The sequence below is a fragment of the Salmo salar genome, chromosome ssa02 (assembly GCF_905237065.1).
Source record: "Salmo salar chromosome ssa02, Ssal_v3.1, whole genome shotgun sequence".
Classification (NCBI taxonomy): Eukaryota; Metazoa; Chordata; class Actinopteri; order Salmoniformes; family Salmonidae; genus Salmo; species Salmo salar.
Window position 1 is genome coordinate 85,768,469 of NC_059443.1, and position 11,808 is coordinate 85,780,276.

General features: G+C 40.1%; 1 long non-coding RNA gene across 1 annotated transcript; it reads left to right on the forward strand.

Annotated features, from left to right (window-relative positions):
- The first annotated feature begins 4,490 nt into the window (after positions 1-4,490).
- Positions 4,491-11,433, forward strand: LOC106588947 (uncharacterized). The gene is made up of 4 exons (XR_001324732.2): positions 4,491-4,664; positions 11,040-11,079; positions 11,191-11,278; positions 11,418-11,433. It is a non-coding gene; the product is annotated as an uncharacterized lncRNA (long non-coding RNA).
- The last annotated feature ends 375 nt before the right edge of the window (positions 11,434-11,808 follow it).

Below are 11,808 nucleotides of genomic sequence, written 5' to 3' on the forward strand. Positions count from 1 at the left end.
AAACTTATAGACTGATAATTTCTTTGTAAGTGGGTAAACATACAAAATAGGCAGGGGATCAAATACTTTCCCCTCCCCACTGTAGTTACAGTATACTACAATTAACTAATAGTATGTAGTATATACTCATTAAGTATGTAGTTACAGTATACTACAATTAACTAATAGTATGTAGTATATACTCATTAAGTATGTAGTTACAGTATACTACAATTAACTAATAGTATGTAGTATATACTCATTAAGTATGTAGTTACAGTTTACTACAATTAACTAATAGTATGTAGTATATACTCATTAAGTATGTAGTATACAGTACGTTAGTATGGGTATTCAAACACAGCTATTTTCCTTTTTTCAAATGTTTTCAATGCCATTACATTAAAGGCGAAACATACCTAGATTCAATAACATTTATAAATTGTTTTAAACCCTTCTCAAAGTTGGTGCCTTGCCGGATTTGTAATAAAAAAATCATAAAAAATACAAGACTACTTGACTTTCCTTGTATTTATGGCAGTGTAGTTCCCTTAAGGGTCAGTCAACTTTGGTACAACATACTATGGGGAGTCGCGACTTCGGTTGAAGGATCTAAAATAACACCTGAAAAGGCCAATGAAATATTACGCTGCTAAATCCAATGGTTCTAACCGAGAGTCACCTTAACTTTATTGACAAGACCCAAATGGATACTGTCATTAATGCGATTCTTCAATAATTTCACATAATACTTAATACTATAGCTGTTTAGTTACTGTCACCTGTTCCACTATCATCAGCTGATACAGGAAATCATTTTCTGAAGGACAGTCAAATAGGGGCGGCCGGTAGCCTAGTGGTTAGAGTGTTGCACTAGTAACCGAAAGGTTGCAAGATTGACTCCCCGAGCTGACAATTCTGCTCCATTTAAAAATTATTATTTCATTTTAAGCTTTATTTAACTGGGCAAGTCAGTTAAGACCAAATTCTTATTTTCAATGACGGCCTAGGAACAGAAGAACAGAATAAGAATATGGTCTTAACTGACTTGTCTCGTTAAATAAAGCTTAAAAGGAAATAATAATTTTTAAATGGAGCAGAATTAAGGGTAAAACATTTTTTTTTTTAAATGACAAACATCATGCAACAACAAACAAAGTGCTTCTTCATTCCTTACTCTGGTAAAGACAGTTGGATCCAACATCCCTAACAAATGGATGTTTATAAAGTGTTATTGTCTGCTTGATTTACAGTAGGGTCTCATTAGTCTGTCTGGACACAGAGATACTTAGCTCATAATGTGTAGAGAACTGTTCCTTGATGGATAGGCTATTGTACAACACACAGAGCTATTTTCCTTTATTCAGGACATTTAGAATGACAACTCATTACAGAGTAGCCTAGTGGGATTATTCACAAAATTATCTGGTGATCAGGTTATGAAATGTCATGACAAAGACATTTTAGTTTCCATGTTTCACTTGTTGTTAGGTAAAGTTATGGACCAAACAGTGTACAAACCCTCATTGTCAGGTTGATGGAAAAGCTACCCAAAGAGCATTTTACTGGTTGAAGTATTTTTTAAGTACAAAGCAGTTGATTTGCGATGATGACACAAACATTATGTTAAGCAGGACATTCAAACGAGCCTACAATTATATTCCAAGCAGATATACTACATCCATAACTAGTGGTTTCCTCATTACCAGATATACTACATCCATAACTAGTTGTTTCCTCATTACCAGATATACTACATCCATAACTAGTTGTTTCCTCATTACCAGATATACTACATCCATAACTAGTGGTTTCCTCATTACCAGATATACTACATCCATAACTAGTGGTTTCCTCATTACCAGATATACTACATCCATAACTAGTGGTTTCCTCATTACCAGATATACTACATCCATAACTAGTGGTTTCCTCATTACCAGATATACTACATCCATAACTAGTGGTTTCCTCATTACCAGATATACTACATCCATAACTTGTGGTTTCCTCATTAGCTGGGAGGAGTTTCTACAACTAAATTGCATGTGCATCGCCCTCGTGCCACAATTTTAGCAAGCCGAGAAAGGGGCCTATATTGGAGACCAAAAGTTGTCTGGCATACTGCTTAGGATTTCTTAGAGTTTCAACAACATGAATAACTTATTTCTAGTCTACAATCTTAGATGTTACTACTAATGTGAAAACAAGACAAAATATGACTATTCTTGCTCATTTTAAGACAAATGTCAAATAATCATTACATTCATTACAGACGTCAATTGTTGTACAACATCATGGCTGCGCTGTTGGCATCACTTTTACAGTGGATTTCCGCTGTTGTGGGCCATTAACCATCTGTTTGACTTTGTTGTTCACACAGGAGAGAGACGGGACTATCGTGGATCCTCTGGGGAGCCTCAACAACCTCATGATGCTGACGAGGCAGAGAAGAGTCTCTCCAGATCAGAACTCCTCAAGAAACACCTGCAGAGATCCACAGGGAAGAGAACTCACTGCTGCTCTGATTGTGGGAAATGTTTAAAATCTTCATCAGAACCTAAAATACACCTGAGAAATCACACGGGAGAGAAACCTTACTGCTGCTCTGACTGTGGGAAGAGTTTTACTCTGTCAAACAGCCTGATATCACACCAGAGAACACACACAGGAGAGAAATCTTATAGCTGTGATCAATGTGGAGAGAAACCTTATAGCTGTGATCAATGTGGGAAGAGTTTTACTCTGTCAATCAACCTGATATCACACCAGAGAACACACACAAGAAAAAAATCGTATAGCTGTGATGAATGTGGGAAGATTTTTTACTAAGTCTAGCATGCGGACTAGACACCAAAGAACACACACAGGAGAGAAATCTTATAGCTATGATCAATGTGGGAAGAGATACTCTCATAAAAGATCTCTGATTAAACATCAGAAAATACATGGAGTTGTTTCATGATATCAATGAATTAATGTCACAATGTAGAATGTTTTAACATTGTAGTGGGAGTATTTTAATGATGTCACAATTTGGAACCCTAAACGTTTGCCCCCTGTTCTATTGATTTCAGCATGATATGGATATTAGCCTCAGGGGCAAAATCCAGGCTTTGAAATGGAAGAGTTACTATTTATGAGATTTAACAAAAAGTGATTAACAAGAAAAGAGTTGTGTTACACTTACCACGTTGGTGACCCACTTGAATCAAAATGCAACACTTCAAAATATATCTAGCTGTTTCCTACAAATTGTCCTCTAACCAGTGATGTTCACATTATTCCCAGATTCCGTGTGGTTTTTGAGCTGTTAGTTTTAACAGGACGTGCAACCTCATCTCCCTCCTCTCTCACAATTGATTTCAACATGATATTGATGAGTGATGACAAATAAGTGTTGCGTTCCTTTGTTTAGCGACCCCTAAATTTAAATGTATCACTCTAAAATGTAGCTGACTGTCTTCTGCAGGTTGTCCTCTAACCAGTGAGGTAAAAGATATCTCCCATTTCCATGTGTTTTTTTAGTTGTGTTAGTTTCAACAGCACATACAACCTAATTTCCCCCCTAATTGATTTCAGTGATTTATTGCTACTTGCCAAAACAACAGTGTTTCTGGTGCTTGTGCAGTTTATAAGGAGCTTGTTTAAATAAATACAAGTAATATGATTATTGTGGCAGATGTTTGTGTATATTGCACAATTTATGTTTAGGTTTTCAATATATCATAAATTGTTTCTGCATATTGGTTGTTGATTTGGACATGTTAAAACTGTGTTTTGACATTGGGGCTATCCCACCTAGCAAATTGTCTTTGAAAAGAAGACTATGCCCGACGTCCAATATTCATTCGGTTGTAGTTAAATTACTTGAAAACAACTTAATTTCAACGTACTTTCAGGTAGCCTAGTGGTTAGAGCGTTGGGCCAGTAACTGAAAGGTTGCTGGATTAAATCCCCGAGCTGATATGGTTAAAATATGTCGTTCTGACCCTTAACAAGGCAGACCCACTGTTCCTAGGTCGTCATTGAAAATAAGAATTTGTTCTTAACTGACTTGGTTAAATAAAGTGGAGTTCTAGAAGCTAGTGAGTTTTCGGATTCTATAAAGAAAAATGTGAAAAAAAATAATACTATTGTATATTATTATTTAGAAATGTGTTTTTTCTTGTTTTTAATTGTTGACAGCCAGTAGACACCATGTTTATATTCGTGAAGGTGAAGCATTGTAGTTGATTATAATGTGAAATGGAAGTTGTTTTCTGTTGGTGGTGCGCAAACTAGTCCAACAAAAATATAGGATATATTTGTTGTCTTAAGGGGGAAGGTGTTACAGGCTTTGGTTTTTCCATTTATCTTTTGAGGTTGGACTTTAGCACGTGTAGCTCGTTAGCACGTGTAGCTCGTTAGCACGTGTAGCTCGTTAGCACGTGTAGCTCGTTAGCACGTGTAGCTCGTTAGCACGTAGGGCGCACTGATTGGTGTCATCTCGTTAGTCAGTATGTGTTACACCTGTGCTGGCTTGTCCATCTCGTTAGTGGGAAGGTGTTTCACCTGAGCTGGTCCAGGTTCTATTTAAGAGTGTCTGGCCCAGTGCTCCAGTTGTCTTGATAGATGTGGAGAGGTAACACCTTTAGTTGAGCCAACTTTTGGTTTTCTTCCTGATCCTGCTTCCTGTCTGTAAGGTTGGTTTTAGTTTTTATCTTGTTAGCCTCTTCTTTAGGTTATCAATGTTGTTACTAGTCAACTTTCAGAACTGTCATCCCTGTAGTGTCTATCAGAACCCCTCCTAAAACCCCACCTGTTTAGTTGTGGTTGTTGTCAGTGACTCTTTGTTAGTTCCCTTTTCTATTTAAGTGACTTTTTTTTTTTTGATGGGGAACGTAACAACAAACAATGGAGTAAAACATGCTTATTTTGGGTTGGCTATTGCATCCAATTGTTAATATTTTAATCAATGGCATTAACCTTAGACTGCATTAGTCTTTCAGATATTATTCTTGTTTTTTATCATATGTTGTAGTGTGGTAAATATTTCAGTTTATTTTCATAGTTTTTTTTTTCTGCGAAGCCATTGTATTGCATCCATGTCTGAAATGTGCTGTATAAATGAAGCTTGATTTGAACATATTGCAAGACAAATGAACCCAATGACCGACCAATCAACAGACTCTCTCCAAACCAATGAATAAATATGTGCAAAAACACACATCTTGATCCATCTTAGTATGGAAAACAGTATAAATTCAGTATCTTCTGCTGTCAAAATAGTGCATGATATGTACGTTTAGTATCACTTCTTAACCAACCCAGTGGATTTTTTTGAAAATGAAAAAATGTTAATCAGCAATACGACAAAGGATTCAACTACTGAAAACTGAAACAAATGGATCAACCAGATCAATCCCGCTTTTCAAGCCTGCTGAAGGTGTGGTGGACAAAAATCACTATTTTAGTAGTTCATTAAGGTAAATAAGGCTTGATGTTTGCTGAATACCAACTATCAATCACGTAGATCATGTATTTTCAGGTGGAGATGCATCCCTAGCCAGTTGAAGTTAACATTTTAAAATGGTTAAGGTAGGGATGTCCCAAGGATCCCGGATAGCATTGACCATTGTGCAGTCTTGTCTCTCTTACATAGCAGGTGATGGGTTCTGACTTCGAAAATATGAAATATCCTTTTATGTCACTGTTTGAGAGAAGAGGATGTAGAACGTTTACATTCTGTCAGAATGTGTTATTGTTAGACGTCAGGGATCCTATGGAAGGAGAAGGGCCACAGTCTGGTACAAGTCAACAGGACAGCCGTGAGGTGGGGAGGAGAAGGGCCACAGTCTGGAACAAGTCAACAGGACAGCCGTGAGGTGGGGAGGAGAAGGGCCACAGTCTGGAACAAGTCAACATGACAGCCGTGAGGTGGGGAGGAGAAGGGCCACAGTCTGGAACAAGTCAACAGGACAGCCGTGAGGTGGGGAGGAGAAGGGCCACAGTCTGGAACAAGTCAACAGGACAGCCGTGAGGTGGGGAGGAGTGAGGAATTTAGGCCGAGGTTAGGTCAGATGAAGTGAGGAACTAATATCACTAAAGTTCTGCCTAGCAACAGAGGTGTAAGGAGGAGACTCAGCATAAAGGGTTAAATACCAGCAGCTTGTGTGAATGTCTTGGTCTTATGCAGCTGTGACTCAGTGGGTGAATAAACTTGGTTTGAGCTTCACTTATCGTCTGAGTTTTTACAACTTAACGAAGGTGTAAAAGAAACACAGACAAGACAAGTAGGCGCGCAGTGGATTATGGTCATTGTAGTTAATTGCAAAAGTATGAAGAATATTGGCCTGTTGGAAACTACAACTCCCTACTACATCACACAGTTCAGGCTGGATCTGATTTAGCTCTGTGCAATGTTGTGAGGAAAAAATCTGTTAACCTCTAAGTTTATGACTTCTGTGTTGAAGGATCTCTTTAAGGTTGAGAAGTTTGTGTATGTTTGTGTGGGTCTGCAACCACACATTCTCTCGACAGACAGGCCAAAGGCGCTTGCTTGCCTCAATTCGGGGGACCCATTGATCTACTTCAGAGGAACTGTGTCTAGAGTGATTTCCTGTTTTGACACCTCACTAGAAGACTAGAATAACTAGCTGTTGCTACAGAACGAGACGACCAATTCACAGTTAGTCTGTGTCTCGTTCTCCACACATCTTTATTTCACCTTTAAATGATGTCACAATGCAGAATTTAAATATTAGCCTTGTATTTTGATGTCACAATGCAGAATGTTTTTTTTCACCTGTATTTAACCAGGTTGAGAACAACTTCTCATTTACAACTGCGACCTGGCCAAGATAAAGCAAAGCAGTGTGACACAAACACATAGTTACACATGGGATAAAGAAACGTACAGTCAAAAACACAGTAGAAAAATCTATATACAGTGTGTGCAAATGTAGTAAGATTAGGGAGGTAAGGCAATAAATAGCAAAATGATTACAATTTACAATTAACACTGGAGTGATAGATGTGCAAGTAGAGATAATGGGGTGCAAAGGAGCAAAAAATAACAATATGGGGATGAGGTAGTTGGGTGGGCTATTTACAGATGGGCTGTGTAGAGGTGCATTGATTGGTAAGCTGCTCTGACAGCTGATACTTTAAGTTAGTGAGGGAGATATGTCTCCAGCTTCAGTGATTTTTGCAATTCGTTCCAGTCATTGGCAACAGAACTGGAAGGAAAGGCAGCCAAAGGAGGAGTTGGCTTTGGGGATGACCAGTGAGATATACCTGCTACAGGTTGGTGCTGCTATGGTGACTAGTGAGCTGAGATAAGGCGGGGCTTTACCTAGCAAAGACTTACAGATGACCTGGAGCCAGTGGGTTTGCCGACGAATATGAAGCGAGGGCCAGCCAACGAGAGCGTACAGGTCGTAGTGGTGGGTAGTATATGGGGCTTTGGTGACAAAACGGATGGCACTGTGATAGACTACATCCAATTTGCTGAGTAGAGTGTTGGAGGCTATTGTAAATGACATTGCCAAAGTCAAGGATCGGTAGGATAGCCAGTTTTACGAGGATATGTTTAGCAGCATAAGTGAAGGAGGCTTTGATGGGAAATAGGAAGCCGATTCTAGATTTAATTTTGGATCGGAGATGCTTAATGTGAGTCTGGAAGGAGAGTTTAGTCTAGCCAAGTACAAATACCTAGGTGTCTACCTAGGTATTTGTAGTTGTCCACATACTCTAAGTCAGAACCGTCCAGAATAGTGATGCTAGACGGGCGGGCGGGTGCGGGCAGCAAACGGTTGAAGAGCATGCATTTAGTTTTACTTGCATTTAAGAGCAGTTGGAGGCCACGGAAGGAGTGTTGTATGGTATTGAAGCTCATATGGAGGTTTGTTAAGTGTCCAAAGAAGGGCCAGAGGTATACAGAATGGTGTTGTCTGCGTAGAGGTGGATCAGAGAATCACCAGCAGCAAGATCGACATCATTGATATATACAGAGAAAAGAGTCGGCCCAAGAATTGAACCCTGTGGCACACCCATAGCAGTCTCCGGACAACAGGCCCTCCGATTTGACACACTGAACTCTATCTGAGAAGTAGTTGGTGAACCAGGTGAGGCAGTCATTACAGAAACTAAGGCTGTTGAGTCTGCCAATAAGAATGCAGTGATTGACAGATTCGAAAGCCTTGGCCAGGTCGATGAAGACGGCTGAACAGTACTGTCTTTTATCGATGGAGGTTATGATATCGTTTAGGACCTTGAGCGTGGCAGCTCAGAAACCAGATTGCATAGCGGAGAAGGTACAGTGGGATTCGAAATGTTTGGTGATCTGTTTGTTAACTTGGCTTTTGAAGAATTTAGAAAGGCAGGGTAGGATAGATATAGGTCTGTAACAGTTTGGGTTTAGTGTCCCCCCCTTTGAAGAGGGGGATGACCGCGGCAGCTTTCCAATCTTTAGGATCTCAGACGATACGAAAGAGTTTGAACAGGCTAGTAATAGGAGTTTCAACAATTGCGGCGGATAATTTTAGAGGGTCCAGATTATCTAGCCCAGCTGATTTGTACGGGTCCAGGTTTTGCAGCTCTTTCAGAACATCAGCTATCTGGATTTGGGTGAAGGACAAGTGGGGGAGGCTTGGGCAAGTTGCTGTGGGGGGTGCAGAGCTATTGACCGGGGTTGGGGTACACAGGTGGAAAGCAGGGCCAGCTGTAGAAAAATGCTTATTGAAATTCTCGATTATCATAGATTTATCGGTGGTGACAGTGTTTCCTAGCCTCAGTGCAGTGGGCAGCTGGGAGGAGGTGCTCTTATTCTCCATGGACTTTACAGTGTCCCAGAACGTTTTGGAGTTAGAGCTACAGGATGCACTTTTCTGTTTGAAAAAGCTAGCCTTTGCTTTCCTAACTGCCTGTGTATATTGGTTCCTAACATCCCTGAAAAGTTTCATATCGCGGGGGCTATTCGATGCTAATGCAGTACGCCACAGGATGTTTTTGTGCTGGTCAAGGGCAGTCAAGGCAGGAGTGACCCATGGGCTATATCTGTTCTTAGTTTTACATTTCTTGAAAGGGGCATGCTTATTTAAGATGGTGAGGAAAGCACTTTTAAAGAATAACCAGGCATCTTCTACTGACGGAATGAGGTCAATATCCTTCCAGGATACCCGGGTCAGGTCGATTAGAAAGGCCTGCTCACTGAAGTGTTTTAGGGAGCGTTTGACAGTGATGAGGGGTGGTCGTTTGACTGCGGACCCATTACAGACGCAGGCAATGAGGCAGTGATCGCTGAGATCCTGGTTGAAAAAGGCAGAGGTGTATTTAGAGGGCAGGTTGGTCCGGATGATATCACATACCATGATCACGTGTTTTCTATATGCACAAGATAGTTTGACTATATAAGGCTTCTGAACTCCTTGTATCATCGAGCTCTCAGACTTCCACCTCAGAGTGTAGGGCTGACCAGCTACATTATTGCAATTCTTATCAAATAAAGGTTGGATTGTTGTCATTTCTTCAAAAGTGATTGGTTAGAATTTCCACCACAATGTGCAATAGGGCTTTTTCAATAGCAACAATGATAGACCAGACTCATAGTACAGAATGAATGACTGCCCAGTTAGACATCAGTTCACCGTCTCACCTCATACTGTATTGGAGCAGCAGCTGACTGTCCAGTTCAACATTACGTTTTAGTCATTTAGCAGATGCTCTTATCCAGAGCGACTTACAGTAGTGAGTGCACACATTTTTCATACTGGTCCCCCATGGGAATCGAACCCACAACCCTGGCATTGCAAGTGCCATGTTCTACCAAGCGAGCCACACGGGACCAACATCATTTCACCGTCTCACCTCATACTGTATTGGAGCAGCAGCAGCTGACTGCCCAGTTCAACATCAGTTCACCGTCTCACCTCATACTGTATTGGAGCAGCAGCAGCTGACTTGATCGTTGATGCTAATCATCATGTTTGAATCTGAGAGTAAATAGAGCCGACTACACTCTAAAAATGAAGGGTTCAACTGGAGTTGTTCTCAGATCCCCTAAGAACCGTAGGGTTCTTGGTCAATGAAAAACAGCCCCAAAAGGTTCTTCAAAGAACTTGTTAGAAGGTGGGTTCATCGAGGAACCTCCGTTGTTGCTGGACTTCTTCCAGGAATTACAACTGAAAACGATGGTAAATATTAGAAAGCCGGGTTTGACCGTTGGCGTTGTATGAGCTACAGTACAGCACCGTTAGCTAGCTAGCTAACGTTATGTCCTAACTAGGCAGAACTAGGTTTGTATTATTTCCTGAACTATATTCTTTCCCATATATTGTATATCGTTTCCATAAAGCCAACATGGCTTTACACTCATTAACGTAGGTTTCCAATCTAGAGCAGTTCTCACTTTTATGATAATGAACTAGCTAACGTTAGCTTTGTTAACTAACTAACTAACTAAGGACAGTGACCTGTCCAGACGAGATGTTACAACGAACTGAATCGTCAATGGAGGTCTTCCTCTTTATATAGCCTGCTACAGCATGCAATACTATTAACTCACAAGGGGGCATAACGTTACATGGACAATACTATCCCATTTTGGAAACGTTACACGGACAATACTATCCCATTTTGGAAACGTTACACGTACAATACTGTCCCATTTTGGAAACGTTACATGTCCGCCCCCTTGTGGAGGGACATTAATATCTTAGATGGTAGCTGTAGATGGGATTCAAATGCATAATGGTATTAATAGTGTCTAGACTAACTCTTTTGTATAAATGCCCTTCAGAATCCAAACACAGTATTGCCACGCAGCAAAGTTTTGGTTAAAGTTTGATAAAATGTTGAACAATTTGTGTACAAAGATATCTTGAAATGTGATATTAGGCCTGTATGGCAGTACTGTTACTGTATGGCAGTACTGTATTGGCTAGTGCTTTCTCCAATATGTTCTTCTATTTTACATTCAATTGTATGTCGATGCCATTTATCTTTCAATATTTATAATATATATATTGCTTGTAAGACTATTCTTTGACACATTTTCTCTTCCTTTGAAATTCGTATAGGACAGAACATGGACACAATGCAATTGGGATCAAGAAGAAGGTACAGATATGTTGTAGGACATCTGCATTTGAACTGTACATTTAACCTACATAGCAGTCAATATAAACTGAAATCTATTAGTGTACAAATGTGTGCCAATGATCTTTTCAGATCTAGTCAGAAATGAACAAAGTCCATGGAATGGATATGGACACAAAGAGAATTCAAGGACTATCAGAGGTAGAGAGGCGAGGCAGGGGTGAGGACATCATCCTGCTATTTTGACAGTCCCTGAAGGACAATACAGAAGAGGGATTTGCTCTTATTCCTTCCCTTTCTCTAATGTATTTTGTCATAAAATTATCAAGTGTAGTATGATCATTGATTTACTTTACTAGGACTGGAGACCACAGCAGCGATTCTGCTCTTGCCCTACCTCTTCAACGAGGACCCGAGTGGCCTTTATGTCCATGACAAGGTATGTCTATGCACCAATCATCTGTTTCTTCATTAACATAGGTGTGCATGCTTATATAAAACTACAGCTGAACATTTGTTCTGTTCTTTGTATGTGTATTAATCTCTGCTTACTTTTGTTGACACAGATTTCACCGCTCTTCACTCCTTTACTGCACATCGGTGGAAATCCATTTCACCATGAGAGTGAAATCCCGCTGGCCTTTGATGGGGAGAACATCCACACCCTCGAGGACGTCTCCATGGGACTTGGGGCTCTACTACGGCTGTATTTTTAATTTTCCAAAAATGTCAGAAAAACACTTGTTAAGT